Consider the following 21,489-nt stretch of genomic DNA (forward strand, 5'->3'; position numbering starts at 1 on the left):
TTAATCATAATTTTATTTTGTTCGAAAGCCAGAATAATACATCATCATAATAAATCAGGTTGGTGAAAGGGGAACTAAGCCCCCCCCCCACACACACAACGCACACATGCACACGCACGCACGCACGCACGCACGCACGCACCAACGCACGAATTACGAATTTCATTCGTACAAGCCAGCACTTTGAGACGCTTGGCGCGTTAGCCGCGTCGCATAGCAACAATTTAATTATAAAAGGTAACCACGCGCACCTTCTAGCTGACGACGAAGATAGAAATTATGGGACCCCGTTCGTCACCGAAATGTGCTGCGCGTCTCCCATCGTATACTGTGCCGCTGTGGCACGTTTCTGCAAGGTCGAGCACGTCTGTGTTGTGCTTCAACGCGTTTTAATGCTGAGTAAAATTTCAGCTTGCTCTGCAAGGTCCACCATGGTGGCAGAGGGACACGTTTGTCACTGAACTCTGCTACGCGTCTGTATCGTAAGGCGATGTTTTGCCTTGCTGGCTCATGAAAGCTTCGCGTACACCAATTACCACAGTGCGTGATCTCTGCAGAATTTTTTACCCGCCCTTTTTTTATACTTCAGTATTGTAAGAGTGAAAGAGCCACGTATCGAACTCGGCATCCCAATGCGACCCGCAGAGCACTTCACTAGACAATCTGAAAGCTTTCGCGGGCGATAATTAGGCGGCGATAACTAGAGCGTATGTTATGAACCCACTCAATTTGGGTCGATCAGTGTATAGCACTCACGGACGGGCTGGTTATGAGGTGGCAATAAAGCTAAAATTCTTGTTGTGCAGCCAGCGCTGCGTGTTGTTTCCTTTGTGTGCTTCTCTTCTTTAGAGTTTGTTGTGTAGTCACCTCGTACGTAGCTTATGCCCTTTCACGTCAGTGCTCACTTTCTGCTTTTAACGCAGTACCAACTTTCACCCGCGCAGGATAGCCAACCTGAATTACCTCTGGTTATAACCTTCCCCGTCTTTCCGTACATCCTTTCTTACTCTGGCGTCAATGGAAATGCGGCTTTGTTAATAGGCACATTCAAACCATGCGGTATTACGGCCCGTGAGCGTTTTCTTTATATTTGCCTATCCGCAAAGGAAACAAAAATACAGAAAAAGGACATAAAGGTACAAAGCACACTTAAATGTCTTGGCGAACTGTTTATGAACCTTGGCGAAAGCAACGGTACTGCGCAAGTACCTTGATACGGGTACTTGAAGCAGAGGTACGTGTTCATTCGGATATTTTTGCCGTTATAGATGAAGGAGAGAAAATAGTGATTTCCTGCAGTGTATTGCTCAGAAGCTCTATCGGGTCCACCACGCTGGCGTTTACCTGCGAGACGAAAGAATGCGCTGCTGCTGTACCGAAGTCTATATATAGCATAGAGCATTCATCTCAGGCTGTCTCCTTGCGTACTGCGTTCTCAGTCTCTTCTAGAGGCCTCGTTTGTCAACAACCCGAGTTTCTGCCGAACACCAGCACTTGTCTGCTTTTATTGTTTTCGTGTGACCGCGCAATGAGACGCTGGGCAGACGAAGGGCGGCGCCGGTGACCGCCGGACAGGGTCTCTTACCGCGAGGCCCGGCTCTCCCCATGACGTCACACCGTCGGGAGAAGAAGGAACAAAGAGAAATGTCCGCGAGCGGGCCGGTAATTACTCGCAATCTTGAATGAGAAACGTTTAGAGTGGTGCGAGCCGCCGCCGCGCGTAGCCGCGGAGGGAGGAAGACTCCCGCGAGAGCTCCCCAGACGATGCGACCGCTCGTCTGCTTTGAGTAGCCCACTGCTATGCAGTCGAGCGTGTTTCGTTGCCTTACAAATTTCGGTTATATCTTGTTTTTTCCTCCCGTTTAGCCTCTTCAGCGGAGGCGTTTACTCCCGTCATGTCTCGGCAGACATGTCCATCTTCGCCGGCGAGCCGTTTCCCGCGCAGATACATTCGCTTCGGTCTGTTACTGCAGGGTCGAGCGCTCGAGTCGCGGACAGTCACGATGTTTTTCGAGGCCTTGTTATGCTCCAGAGGCACCGAAGCGCGCCGACAGGCACGGCCCGCCACCGCCTTGGGCAAATAACGCCTATGGCTCACTGCTTTCGAAGGTGGGTTAGTAACCTACACCTGCCCACACGCGCACAAGGGGAGGCGGCGAAGCACTACATTCGCCGTGTTTTTCAAGTGTCCAGCTCGTCTTCGGCGGACGGCTTGCGAAAACGATGAGAGTAACGGCACACGCCGGTCTCATGGCTGTCATATGACACTGTATGCGTGGGCCGCTTGTAAACAAGTCTGAAAAAGCCAGTACGATACTTTGGCCGCATTATCGAGTGTACATGATGCATGGCTTCTCCCTTCGGGGTCGTGTGACCGATTTCGTGTTTTTCTGAAGTCCATCAATGGTTTTCCTCGGAAGAGCGTCGAGAGAGAAAAACCTAGCAGACAGAAACGGAAAGGGTTTGTTGCCCAATCGGCGATCGGAGTTGCAAGATTGTTTCACGAGTAGCAGTCAAGGAACCGCTCGGAGCGTGATGGCGGCCGACGCGTTGCACGCACGCGCGCCAGCTGCACCGAGGTAATGCAACACTCCATTTTTAGCGATGCGCCTTCTGAGCGGCTCCTGCAGCTCCAGTCGCCTCCCTCTGCCTCCAACGCGCAGCATGCTTAATGAAGGAGACAGCGAGGGACGATGGCGAAACGGCAATGATCGATGAAACCGACGCACGCGTGCACATGCGCATGTACCGTGCACATTCGTGCTACTTCCGCAATGATAACGCGTTTGCAGCATTTTAAAGACACACCTTAAGGTATATACACTGGCACAACGATTGCGAAGTCGACGGCGCGCCAACATCACCAGCAGCAGTAAGTAATGGTTAGTGAAGCGTAACGAGCTTGAAAAACACTTAACGAATGCAGATGCACAGAGGTTTCTGCGGCGTTAAGGCGTGCGCGCGGTCAACCTGCATATAAAGACCAAGTTGGCACTGTGGAAGGACTTGACGTGGCCTAAAAGTTATATTCACGAGTCAGCTGTCATCGGTACATACCAGGTCTTCACTTGCATCATAATCACGCCGTACTTTTGGCGCGCAAATTTAATTTGATTAACATTCGCTCTCGTGAAATCTCCAGCTACATACTCCCTGCAAGATAGATATTCGTCCGAGCATGTCCTTGAGTGAACGACCCTGAATCTACGAACGAGAGAGAGAGAGAGAGAGAAAACGCCTCATCTGTATTTTCGCACATTGTACACCGCAGTGTCTAGCGCGAAGGAGTGAGAACGGGGGAGGGAAAGTAGACCTTCGCCACTGCTCAATCATCTTGCGTCAGGCCAGTTTCTCCACATTTCTCGCCCTGTCTGAGACAGTTTGGCCCGTAGCGCGCTGCCCCACCGATTTGCTCGCCATCGCTTGGTTTCTTCCTTGGCCGACGAATTCCTGCGTTTACGGGCCCGCCCCAAAACAGGCATTGTTAGTATTTGGGCGCTTGTCCACCGTTGCACGGATGCAAGAAGGGGGCACGCAGTCAGCGCTTGGGGAGTCCTTCGGTTAGTGCCTTTCCCGGGCGTCGGTTCTTAGGCCTCGGGAGGAAGCCGTGGGCGGCGCGTCAGGCACTACGGTTAATCGCGGCTCATAATCGGTGCACACGGGGGGCGTGTGCGTAACCAGCTCGCACCCGTGGGAGAAGGAGATCACCAGATGCGGGGCGTGTTCGTTTGGCCAGAACGGCGCGCGGGGCCACGTGCCATCGCGTGACTTGGGCCACGCGGCACTTTGGCCGCTGCAGCAGCCACCCTTTCGGGGCCGCCAGGACGACGGCTTCCGTTCGCAACAGACGCTTCCGAGCCGAGGAAACGCGGCCGAGGCTGCCGGCCGTCTGGCGCTGTGCAGCGGAGCTAAACAAGAAGAAAAGCCGCCCGCCAGCGTAAGTGGTGTTATCTGAGTACTGTGTCTCACAACTGCGACGTGCGCGTATGCGTATATATGCATTGACCAGAACGTGAAATGGCTGCAAGAACTCGTACCGCAGCGCATTCGATCGCCCTCAATGCGATCAGATGAATCGACAAACGAAAGGCTTGGTCTCTTTACTTGTTTAACTTTGAAAGTTTGACGACACGAATGTTAGGAAGGTAATCGGATCGCTGTTTATTCATTTTTCGCATTTGGTTTTACAATACTGTCGTGAGAAAAGGGAATCCAAGAATACGCTGTCTTATAGAGGTGACCTCACCCTCTTTCGCACGTTTTACGCTTCACGTATCCAAGTTGTCCCTCATTTTCTGTCTTGGCTCGATTTCTCTGGAAAAATGCCTTCGATCACGTATATTTCGAACGTTCTGCAAGTCTTGCACCACGCGTGTGTATTTGCCGTTCACAAAGCAAAACTGTTGGAGCGTCACGATCTGTACTGCTGGGGTGTATGCATGGAATAACATAGTTTCGCCGTCCTTCCCCTGTGGCCTTTGAAGGCCCTGTGCAGGCACCCAAAGACAACTGATGATGTGGCTCTGCGGATACACGCGTCAATGCCGCTGCAGTGTAGATTGCTACGACTAATCGGTGGCTGGCGTGTCCACACGGCTTCCGACCAGACCGAGAAATGGAATAGATGGCACTTAAGATCCTCACCCATTTATTCCAGAGCCATCGGTGGACCATCGCTCGCGCCCGATGAGAGGCAGCGCACCTTTCTGTTGCGAAAGAACGGGCCCCATGTACCTACATGATTTACGGTGCAACAATTGATGGAGTGCATGAACAACTATAGCAGTGGGACCCATCCCTATACACGGGTTCAAAAAAAACATGCCCCACTTGATCGGATAGCCTTTCTGGCCAAGGCGGAATGTATAATTTGTGCTTGAAGATCTTCCACCACTGAAAGTCAACAGGAGGCAGATGCAGCCTCTCGCGAGATCAAGATAATCTCACGGTAAGCATTACCGATATGTCTGCTGTAGACAGTCATGTGGACGGGGTCAGCTCGGTAGCGAAGCAGCATTATTCGTCTTGCGTTAGAAACAGTGCCCGACTTTCAAGTCTGTATCGACAGAAGACAATGCTGAAGACCACCTCTGTTCGCGTGTGTTATAACATCATTCAAGCGATCCGTTCCCGTGGCCGAACCTTTCGGCGAGTGCGCGCCTGAGGGCGAGCTCGCACGGGAGCATCCGCGTGTCGGCCGTTGCCCTCCCCGTTCAGGGACGGACAGGGTCGCTGTCCTGGACCGGGCCATCGCGACCTTGGCCGGAAACCCGGCTCCCGGTTCGTGGCCCAAGCCCAGAGCGCGGCCAAGTGGGCCAGCGCGGAATCCGGCTAATGATGTGCGGCGCCGTCAAAGGGGGTGGGGTGCGCGCGTTTACGTGAGCGGGATCTCAGACTGCCTCGGGCGGCCAGATTGGCGGCCGGGAAGGAGGTTGGCTCGCCCGGCAGCTTTTCTAGACTGCTTGGTGCTGCCGATGGCCCCGGGGCTTCGCCGCTCATGCGCGCGCGTCCTTCCTCGCGCGCCCGTACATGCCGTCCGGGCGATTTCGCAGCGGCGCGATCGGGGTGAGGGCGCGAGTGAGGGCTGGCTGGACAGCGAGAAAGGACCGCGATGAGTAAGCGTCTCTGAGAGGGCGGCACTCGCTCGGGCTACTCGCGAGCGCGCCACCTGCCACGGCACCGCCGCCGCTGCCGCCGCTGCAAGCACCGGACTCTACGATGGTGTGCGGACGATGAGGCTCCATCATGGTAAGCACGTGCTCTGCGCGGCGACCGCGCCGGCTCCTCGCTTCTCTCAGTGCTGCCTCGTGGTGGGATGTCTCCGCCACTCATTGCCGATTCAGTCCAGGAAGAGACTCCTTTCGCTTTTCTCGCCCTTCTCCGGCGTGCGTTTCCACTTGCGTGTGTGTACGGTGTTGCGAGCGCACGCCGATCGCGTAGGAACGCGAAAGCCGGTTTTAGAAGTTCGACGTCATTTTAGCGTCACTGATACAGCAACGAAAGCGCGTCGTAAAAGTTCGTCACCAAACCCACGGCATTGCCCATCTGAGAGCGCAACCGCGGAGACTTACTGAACAGTCGCCTCGCAGTCGATCAGCGGCTGCCCAGCGTCTGCGTCGTTTCACTGCTGGGTGCGGACGATCGGTTCCCTGTGGATATAAGTGCTGTATAGATGTCAGTGGTGAACGACTTGCATTCATCGCCAAGATGTGTTCGGCATCTCAAAAGGAGGCTTCCTGGTACGTGACCACGTGACTTTCATTTTCGGAAATTATGTCAATATTTTCCGCATATACTGTCCACGCTTGTTTCGTTTTGGCCTGTCCTGTTGATTCAGTATTTTAGACTGGGGCCTACTTTACGGGAAAGCTTTATTTGTCATCTCGGAAGCTTCGCTGAGCATTAAAGCGGTCCGTAAGGGACGGCCGCAACGACATACATGACAACTTTATGAAGTGCAGGCCTGCCTAAGGATTATTGCATCTCAAATAGCTCGGAAACTAGGTCTACGTGATATTTGTTTGAGAGCGCCGCGACTGGAAGGCATGAGATATTCATTTCACTTCATCGCATGCGCGAACGAATTTACCGACGCTACTTGGTCCATCGTGGAGGACGAAACTAGGTCTTGAGCGCAATTTTCTTCCTTTAATGTTAGACGATTACGAAGTGTACAAGCCAAATCTGTACAACTTGGCGCCCGCGCTCAATTAAAACTTTATATACCGACGGAGTGTTCCATTCAGTGTATGCGCTGTGAAATTGAGTCGGTATTAGAGTATGTGCTGCAATATTGGCAAGTGCTTCTGCCGGTATTGAACGTTAACGTTAGGACAGGAATTCAAAACAGACAGAGATTGCGCGTGTATAAATTCTTTTTTTCTCTCAGTAAGCTTTTCACTCGAGGATATTAGTAGAAGAAAGATGCAGCACCACTGCTACAGTTGCTGTATCTTCATTCTGCGCATCCTTGCCTATGGGCCGCAATTTTCTGCTAACAATTTCCTTTTGATATGCTCTTTCTTCTCTACCGTTGGTTAATTTACCGCCATACACTGTAAAATTTTTACACCCTTAAGCGTATGTTCTTGTTGCACTGGTAGCACCCTTGCCGTTAGGGTCTTACAAAAATTTATAGAGGACGACAACGGAGTTCCAACTAGACGTGCGATGATAAGGGACGTAGTTGAAAACTATGTAATCATTCTGACAGCCTTGGACGCACAGAAATATCCGACAAGAGAATTTCACAGGGAGAGATATGATCTGATACTTCTACAGCTGCAGAGCTCGCGGCTCTCCGCGATGCGCTTTAGGTGATAAATACTGAAAGTCCTCGAAAGTGGGTAGACTTCTGCGATTCAAGGCCTGCATTGCAATGTGTGCAGTCATTTCTCCGACATGGAACTCACGGTGAGCTCACGTGCGAAATCGGGAAAGTTGTCCATCACTTGAGAGAAAAAGGCCATGATATCTTATTTCAATAGATACCAGGTCATTACGGTATCTTTGGAAAAGATGCGGATAAGGCAGCTCGGACATCAAACAAAGAAAACCGCTGCATCCCATTCCTCTCTCAAGGACCGACGCTGCGAGAAAACTTCGCTTTCTAGCACACACGCTCCCCTTAGAAAAGGGGAATACCGCACATACAAGGCGCACCAGACTGCACAGACTAAACCCTTCACTGCAACTCAGACCTCCGGCCGGACTGCACCGACGCGAAGCGTCTCTTCTGTGTCGGTTGTAGCTGGGAGTTGCCTTCACGAAAGCTTACTCAGCTTTAATTGGAATGGCTGATAGTCCTGCATGTGATGTTTGCGGATGCGAGGAGAACGTCGACCATTTATTGTGCCACTGTCCTGAATTTCAAGCACAAAGACAATCTTTGTTCAACACATTGAGGAAACTAGATGATCGTTCCTGAGTGAAGACAGTACTGGAGCACGGTCCCCATGCCGATCATCGGCTCAAAAGGCAGCGAAGGCAATTTTATGCTTTCTGAGAACGTCTGGTTTGCACGAGCGGCTTTGACTCAAGTACTGTCTGTGCACGTCCCTATACCTTCTCTCTCTCTCTTCCCCTTCTCCCTTTCCCCAGCGTAGGGTAGCCAACCAGACTCTTGACTGGTTAACATCCCTGTCTTCCTTATATCCATCTCTCTCTCTCTCCTGTCGGATATTTCTGTGCGCCCAAGGCTGTCAGAATGATTACGTAGTTTTCAACTACGTCTTTTGTCATCGCACGTCTGGATAGAGCTCCGTTGTCGACCTCTATAAATTTTTGCAAGGCCCTAATGGTAAGGGTGCTACGAGTGCGACAAAAACAAACCCTTGAGGGTGTAAACACTTTTACAGCCATGGTTATGTCGTTGCATGTATCTGTTGCGTATAGTGTCAGACATTCTTTTTTTTTTTCCGTCCTAAAATATAGCGCAGTTACATAATGGTCTGTGTTAGACTATACGAAAAAACGCTGCGTGCCCGCGTCCCTTCTAAGCGTGCTGTAAAATGTCCCGACAGTAGCGCTGCAGTCGCGAATGCTGCAGTCGCTAATAATATCAGGCGGTGCTTGAAATCTGGAAAGAAGTAACGGTGCCAGCGCTAACGTTCGTGAATGCCATTCTGCGCTTCCAATCGCATATCTTGTCGGGGTTGGAAGTTAACCAAAGATCGGTAGGCGGATTTTTCTTTGAGAGCCCACGGTAAAGCCACAAATGAGGCAGTGCAGGGTGACATGGATTTGGCCTCTTTTGAAGTCAGAGAAGCGCAGAGCAATATTATTTGTCAAGGAAGGCTCAGGGACATGCGTAAAAATAGATGGGCTACTAAAGTGCACATGTATCTGTAGCTGAAGAGCGCGCACACAGAATGGAGGAAGAGGTCAAGAAAGTTAGCAACCAAGTACAGGATAATTGAAAGTGAAAATAGACAACCAGGAGTCATCAAAGAGAAAGGATAGAAACAGAGACAGTTAATTGGATGCAAATAATGGACACAAAAAGCACCATGGAGATCTATAGGAATGGGAAGAAACAAATTAGAAGAGAAAACCTGTGCGCTAACACAAAAGGCAGTGCCTTGGTAATTGAGGCTCGAGCTGGGTGCCTAAGGACAAAAATATACCGGAGCAAATATTCGCAACAAGATGAGCCATGTGGACGCGTCAGTAAAAATCCGGAGGACACTCAGCACATCCTAATGGAATGCGAAGGGATTCACCCAGTGAGACCCGGAGGTAACGTACACCTTCCAGAAGCACTTGGATTTAAAGTGGACGGAAGCCTCAACCGGTCAGCAGTCGAGATAAGCAAGATACATTCGGAGTATTGGTGGAAAAAAGAGCAGGGAAGTTATTGATACGACCGGATCCGTTACATGCATAGGTAGCGGTACAAGGTAGATAGAGAAGTTTTGAGAAAAAAAAAATGCCCGACTGAAAAAAAAATGAACAGTATACCTGATTAAATGAAGCAGGCTAGGTGACTATTTTTCACCGCCCTGTTTCAAAGGCGATGCCAATAAATCATCATCATCATCACCATCATCATCATCATCTGTACCTCCGATCGTTTTGCCGCCATCAGTTTCCAGGTTAAAACGAATGAGCCAAATTTCTCAATTGACACTCCTCCGCCGCGAGAACTTCTCAATGAACATTTTGCCGGCGTATTTATTTATTTATTTATTTATTTATTTACAATACCACCGCAATAAGCTCAGAAATGAGTTAGAAGAGAAACAGCAACGAAGAAAAACGTAAAGACTACAACATTTTGCACATCCACAGGTTAATAAATGGGAGAACGCAAAAGAAAAATACGAACGCTAATCAAATATGACAATCGACTAGTGTTGAACGTATTGTGTACAAAAAAGTGGCAGTAACATTTCTCTAGGTATGGAACACGGTAAGCAAGAACAGGCGGACATCTCGATAAACATATTAAGATGTCGACAGAAACACGCCTAAAAGAGTACTACGGATAATACGAGCAGACGACGCTGTCGGGCAAGTGATTCAGTGGTTGACCTAAAACGCGCATGATCATCGAGAATAGCGACGCTGACTGGAAGATTATTCCAATCGATGGCTGTTTGAGAAAAAAAAGGAATGAAGATGAGCAATTGTCCGAGCATGTGGCGAATAAACTGCTTTATAGTGGCTGATAGTCTTGAAAGACGGTATGCTGGTTTGATAGGGTGTTGTCGGGAGGGAGGGTATGGTAGAGCTTATGATAAAGGCAAAGTCTGAATGTTTTGCTGCGCCTATCTAGTTTGGGAAGATTAGCCTTTGATTTTAACTGAGTGACATTTGTGATATGAGTAGTCAGAAAAGATGAATCCTGCTGCACGATTTTGTATCGACTCGAGTGTCAAGGTTGTGTTTATGAGGGTCCCAGATCACGCACGCATATCGCGTTTCGTCGCCCAGCGTGTCCACCGATTCACTTCACAGCGGGCAATAACTACGCTACTATATTCTTTTCGAAGTGTGTACAGCGAAGTTTCGTTTAGGTCGGCATTAACCCCTTCAGTCACGAATTGCGATGCACTCTCAAGAAATGGGCCAAAGTCACATGTGTTCATTCCACGTTGCTACAAACTCTCTTGAAATAAAGTAAAGCGGGTATGAAGATACTTTATGCATGTTCTAGTAAGTCCTAGCGTAGCTGTCACGGATGGGCCCCATTACGTTTTACCGGCGAGAAACCTTATGTGGGCGATAGAGGAAAGCCTCGAGATCTCATTTATTAGGCTTATGTGTTATCTATCTCTCCCTCATTCACTGCTCGTCCCCCTTCCCGCATGTAGATTAGCAAACGGAACAAGGCCTATGGTTAACAGCCCTGCCTTAGTGTTCAGTGCACAATGTCACAGTTTTTCATAAAAAGATTCCCATTACTGAGCCACCTAGCGCACAACCTAAATAGTGGCTACAGGCATAACGAGGAAGAAAATACTACTACTTCATCATTGCAGACAGAACGCGGTTCCTTGAACGTCCCGTCAAACATGCTACACTGCCTTTAGTAAAATAGCCATGTGTAGCAATACTCTTTGGTCTGAAGTGGTCTGGAGTAACACGGGGAAAGTCGAGGGAGCAATTTACCCGCAGCTCAGCTTCCGCGTTTCTTTTTTTTTTGTCTGTACAGGTATCTACAGGGGCTGGGGGGACTGGCAAAAAAGAATTGGCGTCTACAAATCTGGACATCATCACTGACGGATATATTATTATTATTATTATTATTATTATTATTATTATTATTATTGTTATTATTATTATTATTATTATTATTATTATTATTATTATTAATTGAAATTGAAAGAGAAAAAGAAAGCAAGGAAGCAGGCTGTCGACTGCCGTCGGAAGGAACACCCCGCCCGCCTAAATTCTGGGAAGGAGGGGACGGAAACCTATAAAAATTGAAGATAGGAAGATGCGAAAGAAAGGACAAGATGACAGATCACGACGGCTAAATAAAGTAAGACAATGACAAACAACAAAGTGCGGCAGTAGGAACACACACACACACGCACGCACGCACACACACACATACACACACGCACAAACTCTGCACGTTGGTAACAAATGCATGAAACAGGAGCCATCGTGCCGCACGGAATGAACACTCTGATGCCGGTCGAGGCTATTGCCGAAAATTCTTTGCATAACTGCGCTTTTTAAAAGTGTATACCGATTTAGAGAGGGACGTTAATTGGGACATGAAAACAAACAAACAAATAGACAAAAAAAGAGTTTGTTTTCCACAATTTTGAGACACAGATAAGGAGACCCGAGCTTGATTTATTAGCTGGGAGAAGGATGAGGAAAAACTGATATGCTACCATTTCGCGTCCAAACAGTGCTTGCGCACCCACGACGCCCTTGCTGACCGCATAGATTTCACTTTACTAACACGTTTCTACAGGACGTTTCCGTGAAGTGAAGGGGCGCACCAATGGACCAGTTTTGGTTCTGGTCCATTTTCAAATGTAATTGTGCAATCCATTCGGCCTATAAATAGCGTAGATGCTGTCAAAATGTATATGCGTATTCACGGGAAGCTATAGGCGCCCATGGAATTACAATATGTCCCGGTTTTCGTTTTCATGTCGTTTCTGGCGTGCCAACAGTTCGGTCACGGTAATGGCCCATTAACTTGAAATTTCATAGAGTAATCTACGAATTATAGATAATTTTAATGTTTCTCTTAAGCGCCCCTTTAAGGCCATTTCTGAAGCGGAGTTCGCCTGCGCTTGTATCATCGTCGTTCGCAACCTCCGCGTATTTTGCAGAACTGACAGTTGGGCAAGTTGGATTCCGTTCACTTGTAAACGGCACGTCAGACGAAGAGACATCCTCTTCTCGCTATTCGTGTGTCATTTGTCGCGCTGTTTAGCCAGGGCTCTATAGCTGCACATTTTCACCCTCCTGTAGTCAACCCGACACTCTTCTAGTTGTCATCCCTGCCTTCTCCCTTTATTTGTTTTTTATTTTTCTTTCTCCTTCTCTGTATAACCTGAAAGATCGTAAACCGAGCTCCAGTGCTTCAGAAATTTTGAATTGTGGTTAACAAAGAGCGCATTCAATCATTAAGTTTGAGTGCGAAGTTGGCACTCAATAAAGGCTTGAACATCGGCAGCTCGGGAATGAAAACAAAACGAAAAGAAATAATAATATGTTAAATAGTAACCGGTTGTTGCATAATGTTGAATTTTGACTCAGGTTCTTAAAAGCCTGTAAAATCATCAAGAAGCATCTTTCAGAAGAAAGAAAAAAAAAGTTCAATGAGAAGTTCGTCGCTCTATAGGTACCCCGCAAAAATGAGGCATATCATAGCTCTGCTAAACGCTAACTGACAGGGAAATTAAAGCACACACAATCAGCAACGTTCACAGAGATCCTGTTTCTTATGGTTGCGTGCGTTTTGCAGAAAGTATCGTTAACGAGAAACCAATGCATTTTGAAGTCGCGCTTAATGCGCGAAAAATTATCTGCTGCAATCTATCCGACAAGTACAGTTTGCAAAATTGGTATATATTCTTTAGTTGCGGAGTCATAGACTCGTAAACTTTCCGTTTCACTTTATTAAGTGTAGAATTTCTGTCAACAATTGTAAAATATTTGAACGCCGGAATATTATTTTCGACTATCAACGGCTATATAAAGTTTTCTATTTTTCTATTTGAATGCACCAACTTTCACCGGAATCGCTTCGTGAGTTGCCTATTGAGTATATCTGCGTTTCACAAATATTTGAATGGAGTATTCGAAGTTGTGGCTTACTTTCGCGTTTTTTATCAGCCGAAATGATTTAATTGTTTCTGGATAGTCGAGAAAAAAAAAATTAATATTGGCGCTTTGTGGGGATTCCTTTAAAAAAATAACAAATTTCGCCGCCATTCCACCGTGTGAAAGTGGATGCACAGCGAAGCTGGTGCGGGCATTAGGCAAGCGCCACCACCACAAGCGACGTATACGTCACGCGCGCGCACGTGCACGTGTGCTCAGGTGCAGCATACATCCGAGCGCCGAATTCTCCAAACTTACCATTACAGGTCAAAATAATGGCGTGAAAGTACACCCTGTAGGAACACAAAAATAAGCTCTAAGTCAGTTTAGAAGGATAAAAATTCATTTCAAAGCTGTAATTTTCTCTCTCTCTCTCTCTCTTTGTTTTGGGGGGGGGGAGGCAGACGTTGCTAAGTTCTCTGCCAGAATATCACGATCGCGTTGCCGCCGTCGTTTCCGTCGCGTTCATCGTGGCTTATCGTGTCTCGATCCGCTCAGGCTATACATAGAACAAATGTATTGGGAATTACAGAAGTGCAATCACGGGAGCCACCATGCGTGATTAGAATGTGACGCTCGTATAGGCTACAAAATAAATTAAAGATTGCATCACTGAGTGGGTACTTTCTGTGGCCGAGTAGCATGTATGGCTCAAGTATGGGGTATGGCCAGTGTAATAATTCCAAGTAGTTGAGGAAGCAACGCCGCACCCTGCTGAGGAAGAATACAAGAACTGAAAACGCAACTACAGCTGAAACCGGACTTAAAGACTTCAAAGGCAAATAATGGTAATAATGTATGTGACATTTTTGAACGTCTTAGAAAAACGCATGTGCACTAATGTATGCCGTTGGTATATGCGGCACGAGGCATTAAGCCATTCCAATGTTGTTGTTGTTTTCTGTTTATCGTTAAGCATGCCCTGCGACATAGATGGACCATTTCAATTACCTGGGATTTTCTCATTAGCACCGAGACCTCAGCGCACGCGGGCGTTCTTTTGCGTTCCGTTCCCCATCACAACGACGCGGTCAGACGTATCCAATTTGAAGCGTCGCGGTCAACGATAAAACGTCGTTGACGTTTAGGCGCATCGCGAGGCGCGCAGGAGTTATGAAACGAGGCCCGTATTCACAAAAAAAGAAATAAGAAAAGAAAAAGAACATTCTTACGCTAGCACTGTTCGTAAGAGCAGACGCCGGCCAATGGCGAAAAGGACGTATACTACGAAGAAAAAAGCTGCGAATTGGGCCCCAAGACGAAGCGCCTCCCTACGAGAGCACAATGTCCGCGTATGAGTAAGCTGGTATCTTCTCGTAGCCGGCGCATGGCCGCCGCGGCTCTGGTTCCAAGCCGGCAGGGGTTCTGGGGGCGGCCAGCAGCCAACGGCGAGTGGCTGTTGGACAAGAATGACGGCGATGGAAGAGACACAGAACGCGGAAGGATGGATGCGCGGCCACTTAACCAGCGACGACGTGCCTGCGTGCGCTCACAAACTGCCGCGGCCGTAAAATAACGAACGCACTAACGAGCACGCGCGCGGGCCGACGCGGGGCGCCCGCGGGAGCGAGCGCGGAAGCCCTTCTCGGGGGGGAACCTATACTTTGCGCGGTCGCCGCGAAAGGGTTGGCCGCGCCGCAGACACCTCCGCCGCAGCAGGGGCCGATTAGGGCCCGGCGAGAGAGCGCCGACTGGTTGCTCCGCCGACGGCATTAGGCGCCAAATTAGACTGCGTGGGTCGCGGCTCCGATTCGCGGCCGCGATAAGCGTCCAGAGAGGGCCGCGGCGGTGGCCGCCGTGGGAAACGCGGTTCCGGCCGCGCGAGTTGAAGCGCCAGGGCTGCGTCGGGCTGCTAAGTCGCGAACCTGCCTCGCCGAGCGCGAGTTTCGTTTGACAGATGGAGATATCCGGAATGGCCCTTTAACAAAAAGTACAAATATATGTATGTATAGTGCAATCACTGCACTCTTCTTGTTCTAGCACTTTAAGACAACGACGAGCGCTTGTTGAACAAATGACGCACTGTGTCGCTATTCCGGAAAAAAAAAAAACGCGGATGAAGAAAGAATGAAAGAAATATTTTGCTCGGTGGTTAGATTCCATCCAACGCCCACCCCAGCGCACGCGTCGCGCAACAGCAGTCAGGGACCGTTGCCTGCGCTGAACAGACGCATTTGCAGAGCCGCTTTATTAAAAGCGTTTAGGGGCGGCTAAACGCTCTCAATCACGGCGTTCATTTCGCGCCGAGCGTGCTCTCGCTGCTGAGATAGCGAGAGGGAGTGCGCGGGGAAAACATCACGATCACTGCGCGTGAACACCCTCCCCTCTTGCCTCCCAGCCATCCCCCGACCGGCGGCGATTCATGCTCTTCTCTCGGCTACTCACTTTACGCGCGGCCCCCCGCCGCCGATCAGCGAATAGCTCAATGGCGCTGCGCAGCCGGAAACTTCCGAAGTGATTGTGGCCTTTTTGTGGTTATTAGTATTTCAGCTATACGAGCCTGTTTGGTTACAGAAGTTCGTAACCGACTATAGCAGCGAACGACGCAGGGCCCTAGAAAATGACCCACGAAGAGAGATAGAGAGAAAAAAGGGAGAAAGAATAGAATGAGCTAATATCCGGAGGGCTGCTGTCACTCTGAAAATGAATGCTCTGCGAATGATTCTAGCGACTGACAAAGGGGTTTTGCGTTTTTCCTTGTGATCCCTGATTTACTGAGGTAAAAGAAAAAAAAAACATGCCGTCAGGAGAGTTGGGGGGGGGGGGGGGAGGTCTAGAGCATAATAACGGGTCTACACCGTATGCACTAAGGCATGTTTGTGAAGCGAAAGGTTATGCTCGAGCACAGAGAGGAATCGCAACTGCAAATACTTGCCATTAAGCTACGGAACAGGCCTGTCACTAGGCTGCTGAAATTGCGCGCCAGGCCCAACTGACGTGTATGCTGCGAATTCGCTGTTGCCGGTTCTCCGTGTCACTTAGCAACTTAATTTCTCGGGGAATTTGGCAAGGAGACTCTAACCTGGGTATAAGCTGACGCTTTCTGTAAGACTCCCAGTGAATGAATGATAGTCGGGTTGATGCTCGATACTTTTTTTCTTGTACTTCTTTCTTGCACTTTCTTTTTACCTTACTGGGGTCGTGGGATGCTTGGCCATAGTTCTACCACGAGCGTGCAAACAAAACTTAAGACGAGCAGCGCGCCTTCGCGGCACCCCGTGGGGCTCCCTTCGGGCAGGGAAGCACACGGCGCACCGCGCCAGCGATGCAGCAGCAAGGACATGCCACGTGTGCACCGGCCTGGCGACGAGCGCCGGGCTCTGGCGAACTGCAGGCGTGGTCTCCTGCACCCGAGATCTCGTGCCGATAGCCGCGCTGACGCGAGAGAAACACGCACAACGAGCTGCAGCCGAGCGGTTCGGTCAACCGACGTTGGGGCGTCGGGCGCGAAGGCCGTACCGCGCTGCTCCCGTTGTGCCTAATTGCAGCAGCGCTTCGAGACTGCGCTGCGGCAGCAGCCGAGCCTCCGGTAACGGCCCGTCTCGCTTGCTGTGCGCCACAAGATCTATGGCTCCAATCATTCTCTCGATCGTCACGCGGCGCCTTAAACGAGCCGCTCCTTACCGGCCGCACTATATCGCGGGCTGTACGGTGCTCCGCTCTGGTTGTACTTGTTTTTTCTCCGCTGCCATACAATCCGGTCTCGCCAGCCTCACCGCGCGAGGAAAAGAATCGAGCGAATGTACGCCTCTGTAGTAACAGCGCGCACTTTATCTATGCAAAGAGGTGGTGCCTCCCGGCGCACACAGGTCGGACGAGGAATTCGGTTACGAATACAGCATATTACACAGCTCTCAGAACAAAAAGAAAGCAAAGGAAGAACGGAAGAATAAAACCAGTAGGAAAGCAATTAGACAATAACTTAAATCCGTGCCCGCTGGCGCGTTCGTCTTTGTTTTCGCAATTGCTCAATGCTTTGGTAATTTGTCCTTAACCTGCACAACCCCCCACGCGCCTTTCTTTATTCGACCCTTTGTCATAAGCGAGAACTTTTTCTTCGCGCCTCAGAAAAAAGGCGACATGGCCACGCGTGCCCCTTCTGCACTCGTCCCGTCTTCGTTAATCATATTTCCATACTCAGCGCTAAATTATGTATCGCGCACTGGGCAAGATCTTCACACAATTTACCGGTGTGCAGCAGTTCCCCAGATAAGACGAAAGCAACGACCTCATTATGGTGGCTTCGTGCGCGTCCGTGATGTCCCACCAGCGGAAGACGCCCTTGGCCACGTTCTCGCGTAGCCGCTGAAGCGGCGTCTATTGTGCGTTCTGCCTCTACTAGTATGCGGCGCGCAACCGAGCGGTTCCGACCTACAAGGCACCTGAGCGACTTAGTCAGCGCGCTCAGTGAGCCGTGGCAGAGGCGTCATAAAGTAAAAAAGGGACAGCTGTGAGGAAAGAGAGAGAGTCGTCCCAGAGATGGGCGTCCCGAGACAAAGCAGCGCGCCCAGCGCACAAGGAGGAGCCTGGCCATTAGAAAGGGCCAAAAATAAACCGGGCGCGTACATCCCGGATCGGACTTTCTTTTGTGGCATCGCGAGGTGACGCAATGCGCGCGCGGGGAAAACACAGCCAGTCCGAGTTTCCGAACCGACCTTCGCCGGGGCGCAGAGTCGGCCGCCGCGTTCCCTGTGGATGCGCTAGCCAGCGGAGGCCCAATTAGTGGTGTCACATTCCGGCCCGCCTCGCCGACGACCACAGGGTGTTTTGATCGGCCGGGCCAAGGGGTCCGGCGGCCGGCGAGACTTTTCGGGTTCACTGCGTCGACGCGCGCACCGGGGTCGCGCGACCGCGCGCAGCCTTGAGCGCTGCACACGTGATGCAGGTGCGCGCACCCCGCGACGCTCGTTCCTGTTGCGGCGCGAGAAAGGGATTGTGCCAACAGGGCAGTGCTTCCATCGGGGTGAACGGCCGGCTGCGTATCATGCACAGTCGCCGTAAAGAGTTGTCATGTCCACGAAGGTTGCCACCGTCTTCTCTATGTTCTCATCGCTAACGCTGCTGCGCCTCGCGGGGGGGGAGGGGGTGTAGCATGGGCCGTCTGCAGAAGTGAACTGTCTGTTCACGATATAGCTACGTTCCTTTGACGTGTAACGTGTTTTGACGTGTAACGCAAGAATATTTGACGAAACTGTGACGAAAGTTTCGCCGTGATATATATAGGCGGTACACAAATCATCATGCACGCACCGCGGAAGCCCAGTTGCCTCGGCTTTTTGCTGTTTTTCAATTCGCGACCGCGCCGGCCGTGTTCCAGTGGGGGCATAATGCAAAAGCACTGGCGTACACATCGGGCTTCTGGGTGCATATTAAAGAAGGCCGTGTGGCCAAATATAAACCAGAGCCCTCTACTATGTCGTCTTTCGTAGAAGCTTGCTTTAGAATTTTAAACCTCATGGATCATTGTCAATTGAAAAGGATCATGAAAAGTACATTACAAAATAAAGTGATGCAAATAGGTAAATATTGGTAATGGTAGAATTACACGAAGCTATTTAACAGGCGCGGTGCCTCCACGTAGAGGAGGCGTTTCTTCTGGCAAGAGAGAGATAAATAGAAAGAAAGAAAGGGCAGGGAGGTTAGCCTGATGAGAGTATTTCGATTCGCTACCCAGCACTGGGGTGGATGAAATAGAGGTTGGAAAGCTGGAAACATGTTATGGCCTGAGGGAAAAACTTAATTGAAGAGCGCGTTCCGTGCAATTTCTCACGTGATTCACGTAATTACGAAGCGACCGGTATTTGGAAAGCTACTGCGGCACCGGCGAATTACCGATACTACGCCACACAAGTTTTCGGCAATGCCGCGAAACCGGCATGTCGTGTCAGCCACCCAGGGGCGATAACAGACAACCAGTTTAGTAACAAATGATTTTATTTCTTCCGATTCGCTCGCCTGCCGCCGCGCTGACGTAATTTCTGGGATCATCCGGTATTCGCGAGGCCCGATAAGAAAGGAATATAACGTACGTTTTTCCGGGATAAAAGGCTCGCCAGTTGGACGCCGCTAATCCTTCCGCAGCCCACGTCGCATTCGCGGGATTTGGGAGATGTAGTGTAAGCGCGCCCCTGACATCGAGATGTCGTGCGGTCCTCCTAAGAGTCGCGCAAATCAGCTGAGCGTAGTGTAAGTAAGCTTTGACAATGCGGACACCATTCGCCGACTCCTCTCGTTCTCGCGCGTCCGCTACTGGTTGCGCGGTGGCCGAGAGCCACGCGATGGAGAAGGCACCGGGTACGTGCGCGCGTCGCGACGGCCGAACGAAGACGCCGGCGCCGGAGGGAGCTCGCCCCCGCTGCGCCGGTGCCATACGGGAAACGCGCGCCGGCCCGTGGTCCAATAAATACGCCAGCGGCGGCGGCGGCGGCTTGTCAACGGCCGACCGTCCCAGGGACACCCGGTCAGCGCCGGCGCTCCCCGCGGAATGCCGTTATTTATCGGCCGCGGGACCAGGTGTTACAGGCTGGATGCTAAAGCTGTCAGGCCGGCCCATCGGAGGGGGCCGCCAGCGCTGGCCAGGGCCACTGTCGCCGCCGGAGGAGGCCGCCGAAGGGGCTGCCCTGCCAGAGACCTCGACCCGCCACACACGCCCAGCACAGGCAAAGCCATGAAACACGGAGGGGCGGCCGGGAGCCGATTTTTGTCTCCCGCGATCGGTACAAGCAGTGGCGACGAAGCGGCGTTTTCCTCTTGCGTGGCTCAACAGAACGCTGCCTTATTGTTCGCCGCGAACCGTACAGTCCATTATTCGGTTTCTTGTCGTAACTCAGCGCTAAATCTTTAACAACATTAACCGACTGGATCGATTCTCCAGTTTTAGCAGCTGTTCATCCTGGCTTCATTGTTACATTGTTACTAATAGAAAGTGGATAAAATAAAACAAAATATATATGTATATTCTCGTCAAACGGCAAGTCGATCCATCCCGTTGGCTCACGTTACTTGTACAACAAAGAATGAGAGAGAGAGAAAAGAATGTGAGAGTGCTTAGTTTTTTTGGTCTGTCAATTTTCCTTGACTGAACCCGTTCTTACAATGCTTCTGTAGTACCAGTGAAGCCGTGCGACGCATCGAAACCGCTTATAGCTATATCGCATAACCTAAAATATATACTACAACAACGCCAAGTCGTGCAACTAGGCAGTCAACCATGCTTGTTCTAAGTGTGAGGCACACGTTGAGGAGCTTCAAATTGTCAAATTCACGGCAGTATACGCGAAGAACAAATCTAGTCAATCGACACGCCGTCGGTATCTGTGTTGCTAAACGACCGCTGTTTAAGCAAGTGCACCATTTTTCATTTCATTGCTTGTCGACTGCACGTATAATATTGCTCTAAGCGCTATTCAACGCATTGAATGTACTGGCCCGTTTCTTGCATTGGTTCATCGTACGATATACAGGGGGGGAGAGAGAGGGGTAAAAAGAGGAACTGTCTCATGTCTGGTCCAGTAGAGAATAAGGCAGTGGTTCACATTGTTCACTATAGCTTATAACACATCATGCAGAAAGGAGATCCGATGGCGGTAGGCAAGCTTTTATTACTAGCACAATTAGTGGGGGGAGGGGGGATGACAAAGCATATAGAGTGGGTCAGTCGTGCTGCAACCAGTGTTCTTGTTTCAAATTAAGTCCGTCTCCGCCACTAATCAACATGGGGTCTTAAGTGATTTCTTGCTTTGGAAAGAGGGTTAACTCGAGAAAATATTTGTTAACTACAAAAAAAAAAAAAAAACTTCAGTTCCTTAGCTGCAGGTCTGTTCGAAACTCGTATGCGATCATGCGAGTGGGACCGCGAGATACGTCACAAAATGACTACTCGAGGAAGCGAGCGGCAGAAGCAACTTTATTGAAACTACTAATAAAGCAATGCTTCCCGGAACTCACACGGCGGGAATCCAGCAGCGGCGGCTAGTCACAACGCGAAGCCGGCACAATCGACGGCGCAGAGAAGGGGAGCCGAACCGGACAACGCACGTAGATGGGGCTTCCCGCGCCGGGACGTCCCGTGCACGCGCGCGCACACCTGTTGCGCGTCTAGCGCGCGCGGAGGCGCGCGGCCGTCTGCGGCTGTGTGGCCGCGGAGTCCCGTGAGCGGCGCTGGCATCGCCGACAACCTGCGCGCGCGAGCTC

The sequence above is a fragment of the Dermacentor andersoni genome, chromosome 1 (genome assembly GCF_023375885.2).
Source record: "Dermacentor andersoni chromosome 1, qqDerAnde1_hic_scaffold, whole genome shotgun sequence".
In the NCBI taxonomy this organism is placed as follows: Eukaryota; Metazoa; Arthropoda; class Arachnida; order Ixodida; family Ixodidae; genus Dermacentor; species Dermacentor andersoni.